This window comes from Kogia breviceps, chromosome 6, assembly GCF_026419965.1.
Source record: "Kogia breviceps isolate mKogBre1 chromosome 6, mKogBre1 haplotype 1, whole genome shotgun sequence".
In the NCBI taxonomy this organism is placed as follows: Eukaryota; Metazoa; Chordata; class Mammalia; order Artiodactyla; family Physeteridae; genus Kogia; species Kogia breviceps.
The window spans coordinates 54,110,314-54,131,080 of record NC_081315.1 but is presented as its reverse complement, the minus strand read 5'-3'; positions in this window follow the sequence as shown (position 1 = coordinate 54,131,080).

Sequence of the window (20,767 nt, the reverse complement as noted above, 5' to 3'; positions counted from 1 at the left end):
GTCAACCCTTGATCTCCTGGGGGATTGCTTCCACAATCCCATAGATATCAAAATCCAAGGATACTCAAGCCCCTTATATAAAATGGTGTAGTATTTGCATATAAGCTACACACATTCTCTGGTATACTTCAAATCATCTCTAGGTTACTTATATCTAATGCAATGTAAATGTTATGTAAATAGTTGTAAACACAATATAATCCTATGTAAATAGCTGTAAATACAACATAAATGTTATGTAAATAGTTGCCATGGTCAGCAAATTCAAGTTTTGCTTTCTGGAATTTTTAAAGTATTTTCAATTTGAGGTTGGTTGAATCCAAGGATGTGGAACCTGCAGCCAACTGTATATCCATGTACCTAATCAAAATTCTCCCGAACACATCTTCCCCCAAACTCTGTGTCTCTTCCAGTTTGTTCTATCCCAGAAAATGGCATTAATACTCACTCACTTGCTTAGGCCAGAAACCTAGGGAATCACCTCTGACTCCTACTCCCTCCCAACATCTAGTCAATTATCACCACCCTAATTCTGTCTTCTAAATAGAGTCTCTTCATCCCATTACCAGTACCGCAGGCTGAGCCATTGTCATCCCTTGCTTGGACTTCAAAGCAGCCTTCAGACTGGTCTCTCTGCATCTCATTTTCCACTTCCGTCCTCCACACACTCACCATTCAACACATTTGTTGTTTTCATTATCTGTTTTCCTAGCTGGATTAGAAGATCCATGAGGACCAGGTAGTTATGTACACCGTTATAATACCAACTATTTGCATGACAGCTGGCGTAAAGTGGTGTCAATTAAATATATGTTAAATGAATAAGTGAAAGCCTTCTTCTAGTATAAGATAAGAGCAATCACACAAAATAACAAAGGGGGTCTTCCAAGGAAAAGAGTGTGAACAAAGACCTTTGGAGGCCCAGCAGCACAATGTGCTCAGTGAACCACAAGCAGTTCAGCTGTACTAAATTTTAATATGCAAAGAGTACCCTACAGAGGTAGGTAGCATGAAGTCACAAACTTTAAGCACAGGTATTTAACTGAAGAGTTATAAGTAGGGAAGCAATAACATGGTCCTATTCACATTTCAGATAAATAATGACAGCAACAGAGGGAAGACTGGTCTAAAATACATTAATTAGTTAGGAAGCTTTTAATTGCAAATAAATGCAGCTTGAATAGGCTTAAGTAAAAAGGGAGACTTATTAGGATATTGGAATTTCTCATGGGAGTCGAGAAAAGCAAAGTGATTGGGTTATGAGAGTACCCTGCAATCTAGACTGTCCTCCATTCCTGCTCTGCACATCAACTTTAAGGATATCACTTTATGCTACTAATATCCATTTCACCAGGTCATTTATCAGGGAAAGATGCTGATAATGCACTTTAACAATATAAAGAGAATCTGAATGAAAACACTCTGGCAAATGAAATCTATTTGAAGGTCATTTCTACTGGACTACTATAATAGGAAAGTTTTAAGCAGCCCGTGGCAGCATAAAAATGTTAAAGATACTCCTTTAGTAAAGGGTGTAAGATCTAAGAGTTACTACAAGAAGAGATGTGATAGCGAAAGAACTAAAGATGGGCTTTATCTCACAATTTTGCCTAGAACTAGCCCTCTTTAGGGAAAAACCTACATTTCTTCTGAAGCCAATGGCAAGATAAAGAGGTGGGAGATTACTTCAAGTCAGCTTTTTAACTGGTTTATAATATTATATCAATTTCACGTGTACAACAACTTATTTTGACTTCTGTATATGTTATTTGATTCTTTATGGGCAAAAAATTCCTGTGAAAATCTACCACTTATTTAATAAATAATTCTCCTAAAATAACTATTTCCATTATAAATTTCTAAGTTGCTGTCACTGCTGCTGTAACCGTGGCAAAAGATTTCACTTGGTCTTTTTTATCTTTTTTACCCCCATTGGACTTACTAGAGTAGTCATGGCAAGATGAGACATCTCATTTAAGCCAATTATTTCTTTCCAACAGAATGACGGTGAGCTATCAACATGTAAAAGAATTAAAGGAGAGTTATATAAATAAGACTAAGAGAAGGTTCATGTATTTAGCTATTAGCACATGAGTGCTGATTTTCAGTTGGAAAAAGGTAAACTCAGGCAAGAGAATGCATTTGGCAGCTTGTGTAGAGATTTCTCAGGAGGACCTAAATGAGATGTTGCAACTCTTGCTACATGTAGTTTATCATTAAACAAAAGTGGTAGGTGTTATTGCAAAATCAGAGATAAAGTTATAATTGCTTCTTAAATGAAAGAACAGGCTGATCTTAAACTATAGCAAAATTAATGGGAAACAATCCAGTATATCCTTGAATGAACTAATCATCAGAAGATGAAATACTGTTAAATATAAAACTCTATAAAAATGGATATGTGTATTATCTTAAAAATGGAAACTATAATGTGTTAATAAAGTTTCTGAGTTCTGGGCTTCTTAGTTATTTTTAAGTATTTTGGCACTTAAGATAACACTTGATTATTAGTGCCACTTGATTATTTGGCACTTCCAAATAATCTATAGTAAGATTAAAACACACTTTTAAATTAACTTGCAAAGTAAACTAAGAGTTTAGCCAAAGGAAAAGTTTAGAAGACTTGTAGTAGGAAGGAAGTTCATCTCTGAACAGCATATAGTTGGTCCTTGAACAGTAAGGCTATCTTCCCATATTGCCCCTAGCAATATTTAGAGTATCTTTTAGTCTCCTCTAGCATGTGAATTTCCGTTGGCTTTATAGAGCTATCTCTGCTTTAATCTTGCTTAGTTATCTTTTTCCAACTACCTGGACTGTATTTTCTGAACTTAACACTCAACAATTTTCAATACAGATGGAGGATCTTACTAAAATTGTAATTGCTTATGCAATTTGAGATTTTGATGGAATCTGACCATGGAGTTAATCCTTAGCTACTAAATTGATATCAGAATTCTTTACCACTTCTCTGTGATGGTCCTAAACTCATAATACAGGCTGACTTCAAGATTTTCCACTGAGTTCCAGGCCTCATTAGTTTCAATAACCTTCTCAGATATTATAAATTTGGAGAGCCAGTGAAAAGAGGGGGCAATAACTAGAATAAGAGCAATAGTTAACATTAATGCATGCTACCCTGTGTTTGTTATTATGGTAAACCTTGCACAGTATCTTAATTAAGCTCACAACACTCTGGTAACAAAAGTACTAGAAGTTATCATCATTTTGCATAGGAGAGAGATGAGGCTTAAAGAGATGATTTTCCAAGGTTATATAGCCAATAAGAGCTGAGTAGGGATTTGATTCCAGAGCTGGTGTACCCAACCCTTATCTGACCCTGTTTCCTGAAAAGATGACTACTGCAAGAACGAGATGCTGACCTGTTTCCAATGATGGAATGAACGACAACTACCTGTGCCTCTCTGGGCAAGCCACAGAATCTCTGGGGTTTAGTTCCTTCTTTGAAATGAAGATGGTGGATTCTGCATTCTACAAGGCCAACTGTGTACTCTCAAGTTATATTATCCTAAAATATACTAGTTGTATAGTACTAGTAAAAAGAACTTTAAATTAGCTATGGGGAGTCCAAGATTTGCCACTAACTTTTGTGATTTCAAGGGTTATTTCTAATATGTATGTCAGTGCTTTAGAAATGTATTTGTGTAATATAGCACATAAATATAAAGTACTATCTTGATCGTCTTCAATAAAATATATAGCATTAAAATTATGGATTTGAGCAATTGTGATAAATTGGGTTCTCACTTTTTTTGCCCTTATTAAACATCTAGTCTGTGATATTCTAAGATAATCTTTATTTGTAGTAGGTTTAAACAGAGACAGCTCCAAGTTTCCATTTATACACATGAGAAGAGTAGGGAATGTCCAAAGACAACACAGAAAGAGGGAGGGAAAATGTGCCCATAAATACATTAGATAAGCTTTTGCAAAAAGCAGAAGTGGGGGGAAAAATCTATATATACCCTGACTCTTTTGCAGTTTGACAAAGTTAATGATTAAAATCTCCTAGATTTTCCACTACTTTTTCCCCAGGTTGTCTATTTGCCTTGATTGATGATATTTTATCTCTTGTGGCCCAAGGATGACTGCCCTTCCTTCCATGTAGAGATTAATAATTGATAAACTCACAGTCAGGAATCTTATTAGTAAAAGGGAATTGGCTACTTTGGGATGTCATTTTTTTTTTTTTAACTGGGTAACATACAGGAGACGGGGGTGCTACAGGACTTGCTGGCAGAAAAATGAAGAAGATCCTGGTTTTCCTGCTTGCTGTAGCATTTGTGCATGCTCTAGAGAGAGGTAAGACTTCCAGTGCTGTGACCATTTACAAGAACTCTCAACTAGTCTAATTTTGTTACCATTTAAAAAATTATACACAAGGTGAAAAACAGAAGAATCAGTGAATATGTTGGGGAGAGAGGGAGGAATCAAAGGGGGCTTAATCTGAGCTCAAATGTCACATAGAGTGTTCAATTAGAGCAGCCAAGAAGTCACGATAATAATCTCATGAAAAAAAGAAAAGCTATATAGTTTGTCACTTATCTTTCCCTGTTTTCTTGATAACCAAAATCTTAAAAAAATGGTTCAAAATTAGAATTTTTATTTGTTAAAGGAGAATGCAAATGGAGTCTGTGATCCATCACTGAGCTTTGTTTTTCAGACTTCAAATATTCATTGCCATTTAGAGTACAATATACCATATCAATGATGAAGTCAACAGATTTCTTTGATCTTCTTCAAGGAATCCTCTATATGTAATATTTGAAAACACATTATAGTTTCTAAAATATCTCACATAAAAGAATTCATTAGCTAAGAAATATGACTATCAAGGTCTCTGAGCTATATTTTTCATTAAGTTTGTTCATCAAATGGTGTCTTCATCTTTGAGCAATATACAACTTTATAAGTTCCCAAGCTGCAAAATTCATAATCAGTTCCAGTTAACTTTCTGGCTGATTCTTTAATGCTTATAAAAGGAATCTGCATTCATCCGGCTTCAAAAAATTAAAATTTTCATGTAGTGCTGCCAGTTAACCACTTTACTCAAGTCATACATTAAAACTCATATTAATAACATTTAACCAGTGGAATAAAATGCGTGTATCCCAGGAATTAACAGTTATTAACTGTGACAAGAATAACCTTACTCCTGACCTTCTTATTCTTTTTACGTTCATTTTTTTTTTTAAACTTCATTTTTGTCATTCAAATTATTTTAAATTTTGTCTTATTCATGTCCCTTACAAGACCTTTGAATAGCCCAGGTCCCAAGGAACCCTGAAAGCTTACTCCTTCACCCATAGTTTCCCTGAGGCAGATCTGAACCTGAAAAGTCCTCCTGAAGTAGGTTCAGATCTGGATTTTCAAAATACAGAAAGTCCAGTAATGGTTATGTCCTGGGATTATATGTCCTGGGAAAACGTGCCATTTTGAACTACTGACTCAGTAAATGTACACTGGCTTCACTTCAAAGAATTACAGTGCTTTGGAGAATAACAGTATTCTGCAACCTCTATTTCAACATCCTTTAGCATTCTCTCAGCCTCTGATGAAACAGATGCTAAAAACTTCAAGTAAGCTCCCTTGCAAGTCTGAACTTCACAATGAACTCGATTACCTATGTGCCATAGGTCAGATCATGACTCCTGAGACATAAAGTACAATTACCTACATAATAAATGTCCTATATTTGGGGACAGTAGTCCTGACCCATCAGCCCCCTGTTCTGTAATACCTGAGCATAACCCAAATATCAAGTCAGTGTTTTACCTGGAAGCTAGGTGTGCTCGCTCCCGGCAGGAAGTGTACAGATTGAAGGAGTTGAGAGGAACTTTGGATGCTGGAGGATTGGTTTGGGTTGCAGTTCTCTGCCTAGTTCTACAGAGCTGACCAACCACCCACAGCATTTGTCTAGAACCTCTTTTCCAAGGTGTATTTCCTTCAAGACTCATTTTGGAAAGATGTTTCTATGGCCAAACATATTTAAGAAATAAGCCAGACATTAGTCTTTCTTGGTTGGTTCATAATCAATGTTTCTGTTGTCCTAAGACTTCTGAGAAATCAAAACAAGATAATTTAACTTTATTCAAAACAATAAATTTTCCCAAACACATGGGCTCTTTCCTAAAATGTCTATATCCCATGGAAGCAGTCTTTGGAAAACCTCAGTTCTAAAGTGGATACAGTATGAACATTAGCTCCAGTCAGGCTCATCCTCTTCTATCAAATGGCATTGGGGATTCAGTTCACAAGCCCTTGGGTACATCTTGAGAGAGAAGGGCTTACCAAATCTGCCAAATCTAAATGATATTATAATATCCACTTTAGCTACCCTGTGAGAGGCAAGAAAGTTATGTTTGCCAATTGCCTCCACTTGGCTTCTTTACTCAAAACTGAAATGGATAAAGCACTCATCTAAATCATATCTTCCCCTCTTCCCAAGAAACAAGAAGGCTACTGACACTGCTACACAATTACCAAAGAAATAATGCTACAGGAAGCAAAGCACTGCTGTTTATAAGAGCTACTGGCAAGAACATTTTCCTTTTGCTTTAAGCATTTCATTCTCAGCATAATTTTATTAAACATGGTATCAAATAGCAAGAAGAAAGTCAATTCCCCTTGAGGTGGGGGGGAACTGTATTTCTCCTTCTCCCACTTACCTATCGAAACAGCCCTAAGACAATGTGGTTCATCCCAATCTTCCAAACCACCACTGAATCACTGTTTCTCTTTTCTACAAGTTGCCACTCTTTCATCAGGAGCCATGTGAAAAACAAAATTGTCCCCAGTTTGATTCAGGAACATAGCTGTACATAATGCTAAAGAGAAGTAATTTAGAATAAGAAGATATTCTATTGATGCTTTCCCAGATATGTCTGTATATGCTCTCTGCAAAATAAGCATAATTTTATGCTTATTTTGGTGCTTAGTCACCTCCTTAGGTGACTGAGGAGGGAACATAGGATTTGAGATCTACATGATGAAAAGAAGACAGCCATGCAAATCTCTAGAAGTATGTTTCAAGCTGACGAACTCAGGGGCAAATGTCCTGAGCTAGGAACAAATATGGCCTGATCCAAGTTCACAAAGCACCCAGAGTAAAAGCATTAAAGAGGCTTGGCTGAGAAGGGAAAGGAGGAAAGGAGGAAAAGCTGAAGTGAAAGAGGTAGCTAACTTCATCATCAAAAGCAATGTTAACCAGGGCTTCCCTGGTGGCGCAGTAGTTGAGAATCCGCCTGCCGATGCAGGGGACACGGGTTCGTGCCCCAGTCCAGGAAGATCTCACATGCCGCAGAGCGGCTAGGCCTGTGAGGCATGGCTGCTGAGCCTGCGCATCCGGAGCCCGTGCTCCGCAATGGGAGAGGCCACAACAGCGAGAGGCCCGCGTATCGCAAAAAAAAAAAAAAAAAAAAAAAAAAAAAAAAAAAAAAAAGCAATGTTAACCTAATAGCAAAATTATGCTTCATTGCTATGAGGTGCAATGCCAGTATTAATTCACCATCACATATGGGGTATGGGGATGAGTAAGCAAACTTTAAAAGGCCACAAGGTTGATCTATACATTAAGAAGATGAAGAAATCCTTAAAAGGAACTGATTACCCTCCCCCTAGTATCTATGGTCACTTAACTTCTTTATTCTGCCCACTGCTACCCTCGTCTCTATTTCCCCCCAGTTCACTCTGTTTCAGCCACACTGGCCTCCACACTAGCTCCCACTCTCTGTATTCTGCACCCCAGGGATATGCCTTAGCTCCTCACTCGTCTTAGAACATGGATCCCCTGTCTGCTGCAAGTTCACATATAGAGAAGACTTCCCTGACCAATCTACCTCAAATAGCACCTACTACTCCATTTTTCTCTATTCCCTTACCCTGTTTTTGTTTTGTTTTATTTTGCTTTTATTTTTAGCACTCATCAACTTATTACCAGCTGTTCATTTGTTTATTGTAATGAAAGTAAGATGTAGAATGTAAGCTCCATGAAATCAAGGACTTTTTGTTCCTTGCTGGAATTCTCAGTTTTAGAACACTACTTGCCATATATTATGTGTACTAGTTTTTTGTGTGTAAAATCACAAAACTAAGGTTATTAGAGTACCTACCTTATAAGGTAGTTTTGAGTATTTAAGGAAAATTAAATATCAACTAGGACACCTAATAGATATCCTGGAAGGAGTAAACTGTAAGTCTTTTGTTACTTTCATTATAAGTTTTATATATAGTATCCACTGTGAAGCATTGGCACTAGATTTTATCCATTGAATAGCTAATAGTTGATTTACAAAATGCTAACATGTTTAAAATCTTTCAGATAGATTGATTTCATCCTTTCAACACCATGATGAGCTCAGTACTATTATCCCCATCTTATAAATGTGGAAAACTGAGGAAAAGAGGGGTTAAGTAACTTATCCAAAGTAACTGAGCTAGTAAGTGTCAGGATCAGAATTTTACATCAGTTCACTGGGTTTACAAAGACAGTCACTCAAAAGCACTGCTTTGCTGCCTCTCATGAGACACATACCTGAAATATTTTCACTAATCTTAGAATAAGTGTAAGAGAGAACCAATCATTGACAACAACTTAGGGGGAAGTAAGTGAAATTCATTCTGTCCATACATTTCCACTTTCTTATACTGTCCTTGTGCAGGCCCTTATTAACCTTCACCCAGCTATTGTAATGGCTTCCCTAACCAAATCCCTACCTCCCATCCCTTCTCCAATCAATTCATATTAAAATACAATGCAAAACCTGACATAATGTGGTAAGTGGAGTCCAAAAATGAAATACATAAAAATTAGGATCACTGTTAGGAGGTAAATGAAATGCTAGGGGTGAACATGTATAGCTGATTGGTGGGATTCTAGCTATCAGACTGTCTGATACAAACCCACCCCAATTCTGGTCTCTGTTTGGAGTCATGTGACGGTGGGTACAACCTCAGGCTTAAAGAGTAACGTGTGTGTTATGCAGAATGAGCGTCCTCCAATAATGTTGACATCCTAATGCCTGGAACCTGCTAAGAGGTTAGCTCACATCACAAAGGGGAATTAAGGTTTCAGACAGAATAAAGGCTGCTAGTCAGCAGACCTTAAAGTAGAAAAACAATGCTGGATTATCTGAGTGAGGCCAATGTAATCACAAAAAGGGAGCAAAACAGAATCAGTCAGAGGATGATGTCGCTAAAAAGAAAAGGCACTAAGAGACACAAAGTTGCCAGCTTTGAAGATGGAGGAAGGAGGCCTTGAGCCTAGAATCCTAGGCCACCTCTAGAAGTTGGAATGGCAAGGAAATGGATTCTCCCCTAGAGCATCCAGAAAGAACACAATCCTGCCGACACCTTGATTTTAGAGCCCAGTGAGACCTGTGTCAGTCTACCCAGTAGAAACGTAAAGCAGTAAGTTTAAGCCACTGAATTTGTCGTAATGTGTTACGTAGCAATAGAAACCTAATACTGTAGGTTTCTGGGTTCTGTGACAGGCTGGGACTTCCCCAAGGAAAGGATCATTGAGTGAAAGCATCTCACTGTTGATAGACTGTAATCTCATTGGTCAGATCCAGGGAGAATTGGCCAGGAGATAACTGGGGTACATGTTAACTCATTTCCATGCTTCCTGGGAGTTTTCTATTTTTTATATTCTCTTCCATTTCCTTCTGACCAGAAAGTAATTTAGCCTACCATCTGAGAGAAGGACTGGAGCAAGTCACATGAGATCCTTATCACAAGGGCATATATCTCATAATAGATATCATCACTGGATTTTACTATAAGAAGAATTGCTAACATTCATTGTGTTTTTACCACGTTAGGCAGGAGATGTGCTAGGCATTTTTACATAGACCAACATATTTCACAGAACAGCCTTAATAACAAGGTACTATTTCGCTTAGATCCCAAGATTACTCTTCCTTGATTACAGCTCTGAGTCTGTCATTCCTCTCCATGAATGTATTTCAATAGATACCCCATTACCTTAAAAAATAAGTAAAACTTTGGTGATCAAGTTTTTTTAGTATTTAATTCCACTGCTTCAGTTTTATTAGATTACTCATTCTCCAGATATGACTGGTGATTTTCTAACTTCAGATATTTCTCCATGTTCTTCTCTCCACTTAAAATTCCTCTCCCAATTCACTTATTCCTGTTAAAATCCTGCCCATCATTCGTGGTCCACTTCAAGTAATAGTTCCTTTCATGAGGCTTTCTAAAAGCTCTCTTCCATTCTATGGGTTCATATGCTTTGTTTCAATCTCTCCCATGGCAATGATCACTACTGCTGCTATCGGTGTTGTATTCTTATTCTTATCTCTACTATCAGACCTTTAAGTATTGGTGGCTTTCAAGTTTCTTGTATGTGCTTTATCATGTTATTTATTCTTATATTGCTTTAAAAACTAAGCCCTGTAATACATTCTAAGTTTCCAATTCAGGATACCAAAGACACCACCCTCACTCATGCCAAAGGTGGGAGAGGGAAACTTGCTCCTTTATCTTCACCTCTGCAAAAGCATTTGTTGATGACAAGGTGCTCAACTTGTGAAGGAAAAGCGAGGTGGAATGAGATGTGTGGAGGAAGAATGCCTCCTCTGGGACTTTGGTGAGTGTAGCATCTATATGGGCTACCACCCATGTTGAAACCAAAGGCATCAAATTTGAGCGAGTCTATGAGGCCATCCTCTATGGCAATTTTAGTATCGGGGCAACTGACCCATTGCCCCTATCTCTTCTACTGGTTTTGAATTTTCAACATCTGAAATGTTCCACTGATGGCATCCTAAGAGGTACAGTTAATTTCCTCTAGATAGTTAATCTATAGATGTCATGCAGAACTCTAGGTTTACTCTCCATTGATTTAAGCTCAAAACTGCACCCCCCGGGCTGCCCTGGTGGCTCAGTGGTTGGGAGTCCGCCTGCCGATGCGGGGGATGCGGGTTCGTGCCCTGGTCCCGGAGGATCCCACGTGCCGCGGAGCAGCTGGGCCCATGAGCCATGGTCGCTGAGCCTGCGTGTCCGGAGCCTGTGCTCCGCAACGGGAGAGGCCACAACAGTGAGAGGCCCCAGTACCGCGGGAAAAAAAAAAAAAAAAAAAAAGCACCCCTGCTTGTAACATCAGTATGAAACCAGATCAATGCTTTATATAATAGTGATTTAAAATGTCAGTGGAAATGAGACCCAAAAAGCCTGAAAAATGAAATAAAAGTACTAATTTGAATACGACTCCTTCGTTGACAATGTTGTTAATGACATATCAGCAGTTTTCTTTAGTTCCAATAATCAGGGCAACTTCCTAAACCAGCCCAACAATATTTAAGTTCTCAACTAAAACCACTACTCTGAATATCTAGCCCACCTAGTTTGAACGAATACTACAAACCATATTCTTTAAGTTAAAAAAAAAACCACACTAATACACTGACCTTTTCTGACATAGATGAGTCTGTCAGTGCAGAATGGAAATAAAAACGTCAAAGGAATAAAATTTCAAAAATATAAATGCCCAACAGTTCTGAAAGGCCATGATTCTCCAGAATAGGAAAATAGCAACGTAAGACAGTTCCTAGCACCCTATATAAACATTTTTATTCAACTCAACGTTATATGGAGTCCAACCATTGCTCCTGGTATACAAACAGCTTTTCTAGAGGACCAAACTGGTTTTAGAGAATGATTATAACAATAGTTAAAGCATTCAAAATACCCTTTTTAGTAAAGTTTGTACCATAACGATGAGTATCATATCATCTATCCCCACTAGATTAAAAGTTCCATAAGGGCAAGGATGTGTCTATTTTGCTCTTTATGGTATATTCGATACTGAACCCAATGCCTGGCACAAAGTCTTCAAGACATGTCTGTTGCATGTATGAATGAGTATTGTCAGCTGCGTTGGGAGAGGAGAGATTCATGAAGCAGTAAAGATTTCCTGAAAGTAAACCAAATGTTTTCAAAAGTCCAGAATTAGGCATAGCTTACCAGAATGTTTCACAATACAGACAGAAAAGGGACATGCTATTGCAAAAAGCAACAATTCTGTTAACGACATTTGTAAACATTGAGTGTTTAGGGGTCACAACGTGAAAATGATTTCTCCAGTGTCACTAGGATTATGCCAATATTTACTAGCGCCATATCAAAGTCCAGATTGCCCTCTTCATAACCACATGGTACATTAAAGAACAGAGTATGTCATTTACAATTCATTTGATATAGGATTTAATTATATAAATGAAAGTGAGCTCAACTGGTGTGAAAACATTAAGCAGTACTCCATGGAATAGGGAATTGATTTAGAACAATCTCATGGCAAATTAAATTCAGTATTTGTTGCGTTTGGAAGATGAAAGTGATTAACATACTCGCTTAACCAGTTCAGCTCCAGGTCTTCTCTTTGAATAAATAAATAGATGAATTTTTGTTAATCAGAAATATTTCAAGTAATCCACCTGAAAAATACATGGTGCAAAGGCTTCCTCTACAGGTTACTTTTGTAAGAGCAGTTTTACCCTCATATTTTAATTCTGAATTTCTTCAATGCATATTTGGGCTTTTCCCCTTGTTTCTGTTTTGCCCAAGACTGAATATTCCAGCAAAAATGGTTCCAAAACCCTTTTAAGTCTTTGTGTAGTTGATCTAGTTTCCCAGTTTTCTGTCACTGCATTCTAACTAAAGCAGTACATAACACCCATGGATTACACCCATGAGTTTCTGTGCAATCTCAGTTGTTTAAATAGCTTTAATTAAATCAGGAGATAAACTGTAGTCTCCACTTATGCTATATTCACATGCACTCACGTTCTCAACACACTGAATGAAACTTTACTTTCTTAATGAAATGAGAAATCTGGAAAGTTAGAAACAAAATAGTTTTTTAAATGTTCAGAGGTGCCCCCAATAAATGCAGGCTCTCATTTTGCACGGTCACAATAAAACAAAAGTGACCTCTGCAGTTTTATAGGGAGAGTTTATTAAGCAAAGTTATTTCCTTTGCATTAAGAACAAAGGAGTTCTTATTTGAGTATTTTTTTGGCGCTTTGCGAGAAAAAAGATTCTGTATAATTTCTTACTGTTTCTAAAAGGGGTGATTTTGTAAGCTTTTAGAATTGATCTCAAAGATCATGAGAATACTACTGTGTACTAAATTCAGGAATCTAACACATACCGTTATTTAAACTCCATTTGAATATTTTAAGGACAAAACAAACTCACTTCAAAAAGCTGTTCAGCATTTCAGTTATTAATTAGCCACAGCTATAAAGTTCTCTCACACTGAACTAAAATCCACTGCCAGCCATTTTCCCCAGTTTTCCTAGGAGCAACATAAAACTCCGTTGACATCCTAATACTACATCTTCCCACTATAGGAAGACAGCTCTACCCTAAATTTTTTCCCTCTGTGCCCTAATCTTCAGTCCCACTGAATACCATTAATGATTAACAGAAAATTTCTGCCTTATTTTGACCTTCTGAAACTGTGACAATATCCAACCTTGTAAACAAGTCAATAAATTACAGGAAATGTACTAGAGGGCTTCCCTGGTGGCGCAGTGGTTGAGAGTCCGCCTGCCCATGCAGGGGACACGGGGTCGTGCCCTGGTCCGTGAAGATCCCACATGCCGCGGAGCGGCTGGGCCCGTGAGCCATGGCCACTGAGCCTGCGCGTCCGGAGCCTGCGCTCCGCAACGGGAGAGGCCACAACAGTGAGAGGCCCGCGTACGGCAAAAAAAAAAAAAAAAAGAAAATGTACTAGATATGAAGTTTCTCAGTCAATAGAGTATAAACAACCACCATCAATCCTACTGTCTTGTCCTAGTTTCCAAGATAATGTGAGATTTGATCATGCAGGTTTATCCACCTTCTTTGTGATTTTGATGGTATTTGAGTTGGTCCCTTATTACAAAATGCCACTTAAGAAGGTCTTTGTCCCTCAGTTCTGACTTCTCACCTTAGTTATATGCATTGAACCGTCCACCTGAAAGACGTAGGGTACAACAGCTTCCTCCACAGGCAATTTTCACTGAAATCAGGCATTTTTAACATTAATTCTAACAAAGCCCAAAGAGAATCTTTTTTTTTTTTAATTTTTTTTTTGGCTGTGTTGGGTCTTCTTTGCTGCACACAGACTTTCTCTAGTTGCAGGAGGCTACTCTTCATTGCGGTGTGCGGGTTTCTCACTGTGGTGGCTTCTCTTGTTGTAGAGCACAGGCTCTAGGTGCGCGGGCTTCAGTAGTTGTGGCTCAAGGGCACTCTAGAGCGCAGGCTCAGTAGTTGTGGCCCACAGGCTTTGTTGCTCCACGGCATGTGGGATCTTCCAGGACCAGAGATCGAACCCATGTCCCCTGCACTGGCAGGTGGATTCTTAACCACTGCGCCACCAGGGAAGTCCCGAGAATCTTTTTAAAAGGAAAAAAATAACCAAAACAAAATCCTCCCCAGCCAGTATCCAACCACTACCACCTCCACTCCAAACCATAAAACAAGAATTTCTACATATAAGCAATATCATATGATATAAAATAGACGATTAATAAAGACCTACTGTATAGCACAGGAAACTCTACTCAGTACTCTGTAATGGCCTATATGGGAAAAGAATCTTAAAAAGAGTGGATATATGTATAACAGAATCACTTTGCGGTACACCTGAAACACAACATTTTAAATCAACTATACCCCAATTAAAAAAAAAAAGAATTCCTACCCTGCCTTATGTATATTCATTCATCCATGGAGCTGAGGCGAGGACATTTAGGGGGTAAAATGCATACCAGTAGTTACCATCATATCATCCAAGACGGATTTCCCAATATTTAAATCCAGAAGGATAAGTTACTAAATGTTAAAACCATTTAGAACAGGAACTGGGCCATTTCTATACTTACATTTTTTGGAAAGATATAGCATCAAAATGTTGGCAAATTTCCTAGACTTTCTTGCATAAATGATGAATCGGGGAAGAAAAACACTGGCTGCCTTCCATGTGTCCACCTATTGTATGTGTAACAGGTGTGTTGAACAAGTGGGTCTCACCATCAATAAAGAACTAATCCCCTGTGCACACTAGCTCTTCCCAACCACCCGAATGGACTTAAGAGTAGGTTCTATGATTTTTCTCATCACTCAAATAAGGTCCTCTGGTCCTTTTGAACATCAAAATAACCACCTGTTAACAGTCATGGGACTGTCTGGTTAAAGTCAAAAATTTGTAAATTCATTTAAAATTGAAGCTACTCCCCCAGATCAGGCACGGTTCAGTCCTGTTGCCTTTAGTGGCAAAGGGAGGCACACACTTTCCTCTGCCTGCTCTCTTCTCCTATCCTGCTGCTCTCTAGGCTGCTTTTAGTTCCTCCAGGGTTAACACAGGGAAAAGAAAAGCTAGTAGGAAAGGTAAGCAGCAACTAACACTCATTCAAATGGGCAGCTTGATGAGATAGTGTTGTTTTCTCTGGTTACAGGAGATGTTCAAAGTTGATATTTTCTCTTCATGGGCTCTTTGGAGATCTCTTTCCCCATCATCCCTGGCTATCTCTCCATCCAGCTGGCACCTTAAGACCTCCCTTTGATTTTCATGTTATCTGCATCTGCACAGAGGTGTTCTACTTTTGGTAACCTGCTGCCTTCTAGATAAATGTCTACCTTAAAAAAAAAAAAAAATATATATATATATATATATAGGATGATTCCAGGTCAGTTTATTCTCCTGCTCGATCTGTGTCAGGTACACAGGCCACAGCAGAGCTTTCCCACTCACAACCCTCTCCTTTGTTGCCTCAGGCCACTTAACCAGCCCTTCTAACCTTGTAGATTTCTCCAGTCTGAATCAGACACCTGTCCATTGTACCCACCTTCCAAGGGTCACCTATCAAGGTCTCAGTGTTTTCTCTGAAGCCCTTCTTACTATGCTTGAAACAAGGAGATGCACTCTCGCACCACTCTCCCAAACCCACCACACTGACAACTTTCTCCAAAACTTATTTTGCCTAATTTCCATCTTTTTCCTCAGCTGAATTCCTAGACTTCCCTTAGGGAGTCTGGAGGTGGGTAGTAAAGCAAGGGAGGCAACACCAGTGCCCACACCCCCCATTTAAAGGCCCACATTACTGGGCCTGGCTCTTCACTTTGGAAGGTAGACATATTCTCCATTTATTTTTTGTTCTTGGTTCTTTTGAGGCCTTAGGTGAAACTGAGGCAAAGAAAGGAAGGAGGAATAAAAAGCTTTATTTGAGCATTATTATAAAGATGGGACCTAAGAGTGACTGCTATATCAGTAGGTTCTAACTCACTAGTTGGCATATATATTTTGACTTATCTGCTTTCAGTATTAGTTCATTCTTTTTTAAAATTTATTGAAATATAGTTGACATACAATATTATGTTAGTTTCAGGTGTAGTACATAGTGATTTGCCATTTGCATACATTATGAAATGATCACCAAAGTCTAGTAATTGACTGTCCCCAAAGTTACTGAAATATTATTGACCATATTCCTTATGCTGTATATTACATCCTTATGGCTTACTTATTTTATGACCGAAGGTCTGTACCTCTTAATCCCTTTCACCAATTTTACCCATCCCCCCAGTGCCAGCAAGGAAACACCTATTTGTATCTGAGTTTGTTTTCCTTTTTTTTGTTTTTAATTTCTTTTGATATGGACCATATTTTTAATTTTTAAATTGTATTTTTTATACAGCAGGTTCTTATTAGTTATTTATTTCATAAATATTAGTGTATACATGTCAATCCCAATCTCCCAATTCATCACACCACCACCACCCCTACACCTTCCCCCCTTGGTGTCCATACATTTGTTCTCTACATCTGTGTCTCTATTTCTGCCCTGCAAACTGGTTCATCTGTACCATTTTTCTAGGTTCCGCATATATGCATTAATATATGATATTTGTTTTTCTCTTTCTGACTTATTTCACTCTGTATGACAGACTCTAAGTCCATCCACCTCACTACAAATAACTCAATTTCATTTCTTTTTATGGCTGAGTAATATTCCATTGTTTATATGTACCATAAATTCTTTATCCATTCATCTCTCCATGGGCACTTAGGTTGCTTCCATGACCTGGCTATTGTAAATAGTGCTGCAATGAACATTGGGGTGCATGTGTCTTTTTGAATTATGGTTTTCTCAGCATATATGCCCATTAGTGGGATTGCTGGGTCATATGGTAATACTATTTTTAGTTTTTTAAGGAACCTCCATACTTGTCTCCATAGTGGCTGTATCAATTTACATTCCCACCAACAGTGCAAGAGGGTTCCCTTTTCACCACACCCTCTCCAGCATTTGTTGTTTGTACATTTTCTGATGATGCCCATTCTAACTGCTGTGAGGTGATACCTCACTGTAGTATTGATTTGCATTTCTCTAATAATTAGTGATGTTGAGCAGCTTTTCATGTGCTTCGTGGCCATCTGTATATCTTCTTTGGAAAAATGTCTATTTACATCTTCTGCCCATTTTTGGATCAGGTTGTTTGTTTTTTTAATATTGAGCTGCATAAGCTGTTTATATATTTTGGAGATTAATCCTTTGTCCATTGATTCATTTGCAAATATTTTCTCCCATTCAGAGGGTTGTCTTCTCACCTTATGTTTTCCTCTGCTGTGAAAAAGCTTTTAAGTTTCATTAGATCCCATTTGTTTATTTTTGTTTTGATTTCCACTACTCTAGGAGGTGGATCCAAAAAGATCTTGCTGCGATTTATGTCAAAGAGTGTTCTTCCTATGTTTTCCTCTAACAGTTTTATAGTGACCAGTCTTACATTTAGGTCTCTAATCCCTTTTGAGTTCATTTTTGGGTATGGTGTTAGGGAGTGTTCTAATTTCATTCTTTTACATGTAGCTGTCCAGTTTTGCCACCACCACTTATTGAAGAGGCTGTCTTTTCTCCATTGTATATCCTTGCCTCCTTTGTCATAGATTAGCTGACCACAGGTGTGTGGGTTTATCTCTGGGCTTTCTATCCTATTCCACTGATCTACATTTCTCTTTTTGTGCCAGTACTATATTGTCTTGATTACTGTAGATTTGTAGTATAGTCTGAACTTAGGGAGTCTGATTCCTCCAGCTCCATTTTTTTCCCTCAAGACTGCTTTGGCTATTCAGGGTCTTCTGTGTCTCCATACAAATTTTAAGATTTTTTTTTTCTAGTTCTATAAAAATGCCACTGGTAATTTGATAGGGATTGCATTGAATCTGTAGATTGCTTTGGGTAGTACAGTCATTTTCACAATGTTGATTCTTCCAATCCAAGAACATGGTATATCTATCTGTTGGTATCATCTTTAATTTCTTTCATTAGTGTCTTATAGTTTTCTACATACAGGTCTTTTGTCTCCTTAGATAGGTTTATTCCTAGGTATCTTATTCTTTTTGTTGCAGTTGTGAATGGGATTGTTTTCTTAATTTCTCTTTCTGATCTTTCATTGTTAGTGTACAAGAATGCAAGAGATTTCTGTGCATTAATTTTGTATCCTGCAACTTTACCAAATTCATTGATTAGCTCTAGTTGTTTTCTGGTGGCATCTTTAGGGTGCTCTATGTATAGTATCATGTCATCTGCAAACAGTGATGTTTTACTTCTCTTCCAAGTTGTATTCCTTTTATTTCTTTTTCTTCTGATTGCCATGGCTAGGACTTCCAAAACTATGTTGAATAATAGTGGTGAGAGTGGACATCCTTGTCTTTTTCCTGATCTCAGAGGAAATGTTTTCAGTTTTTCACCATTGAGAATGATGTTTGCTGTGGGTTTCTCATATATGGCCTTTATTATGTTGAAGTAGGTTCCCTCTATGCCCGCTTTCTGGAGAGTTATCATAAATGGGTGTTGAATTTTGTCAAAAGCATTTTCTGCATCTATTGAGATGGTCATATGGTTTTTCTTCAATTTGTTAATGTGTTGTAGCACATTGATTGATTTGTGTACATTGAAGAATCCTTGCATCCCTGGAATAAATCCCACTTGATCATGGTGTATGATCCTTTTAATGTGCTCTTGGATTCTGTTTGCTAGTATTTTGTTGAGGATTTTTGCATCTATATTCATCACTGATATTGGTCTGTAATTTTTTTTTGTAGTGTCTTTGTCTGGTTTTGGTATCAGACTGATGGTGGCCTCATAGAATGAGTTTGGGAGTGTCCTCCCTCTGCTCTATTTTGGAAGAGTTTGAGAAGGATAGGTGTTAGCTCTTCTCCAAATGTTCAATAGAATTTGCCTGTGAAGCCATCTGGTCCTGGGCTTTTGTTTGTTGGAGGATTTTTAATCACAGTTTCAATTTCATTACTTGTGATTGGTCTGTTCATATTTTCTATTTCTTCCTGGTTCAGCCTTGGAAGTTTATACCTTTCTAAGAATTTGTCCATTTCTTCCAGGTTGTCCATTTTATTGGCATAGAGTTGCATTTAGCAGTCTCTTAGGATGCTTTCTATTTCTGTGGTATCCATTGTAACTTCTCCTTTTTCATTTCTAATTTAATTGATTTGAGTCTTCTCCCTTTTTTTTTTTTAAATGAGTCTGGCTAAAGGTTTATCAATTTTGTTTACCTTCAAAGAATCAGCTTTTAATTTTATTGATTTTTGCTATTGTTTTCATTGCTATTTCATTTATTTCTGCTCTGATCTTTATCATTTCTTTCCTTCTGCTAATTTTGGGTTTTGTTTATTCTTCTTTCTCTAGTTCCTTGAGGTATAACATTAGATGGTTTGAGATTTTTTTTGTTTCTTGAGATAGGCTTCTATTGCTCTAAATTTCCCTCTTAGAACTGCTTTTGCTGTATCACAAGGGTTTTGGATTGTTGTGTTTTCATTGTAATTTGTCTCTAGGTATTTTTTGCTTTCCTCTTTGATTTCTTTGGGATCTCTTGGTTATTTGGTAACGTATTGTTTAGCCTCCATGTATTTGTGTTTTTTACGTTTTTTTCCCTGTAGTTGATTTCTAATCTCATAGCACTGTGGTCAGAAAAGATGCTTGATATGATATCAATTTTCTTAAATTTACCAAGGCTTGATTTGTGACCCAAGATGAGATCTATCCTGGAGAATGTTCCATGTGCACTTGCAAACCGTAATCTGTTTTTGGATGGAATGTCCTATAAAAATCAATTAACTCTATCCAGTCTATTGTGTCATTTAAAGCTTGTGTTTCCTTATTAACTTTCTGTCTGGATGATCTGTCCATTGGGGTAAGTGAGGTGTTAAAGTCCCCCACTATTACTGTGTTACTGTCAATTTCCTTTTATAGCTGTTAGAAGTTGCCTTATGTATTGAGGTGCTCCTACTTTGGGTGCATATATATTAATAATTGTTATATCTTCTTCTTGGATTAATCCCTTGATCATTATGTAGTGTCCTTCCTTTTCTCTTGTAATAGTCTTTATTTTAAAGCCTATTTTATCTGATATGAGTATTGCTACTCCAGCTTTCTTTTGATTTCCATTTGCATGGGATATCTTTTTCCATCCCCTCACTTTTAGTCTGTATGTGTCCCTAGGTCTGAAGTGGGTCTCTTGTAGACAGCGTATATATGGGTCTTGTTTTTGTATCCATTCAGCAAGCCCATGTCTTTTGGTTTCAGCATCTAATCCATTCACATTTAAGGTAATTAGCAATATGTATGTTCCTATTACCCTTTTAATTGTTATGGGTTTGTTTTTGTAGGTCCTTTTCTTCTCTTCTGTTTCCCACTTAGAGAAGTTCCTTTAGCATTCGTTGTAGTGCTGG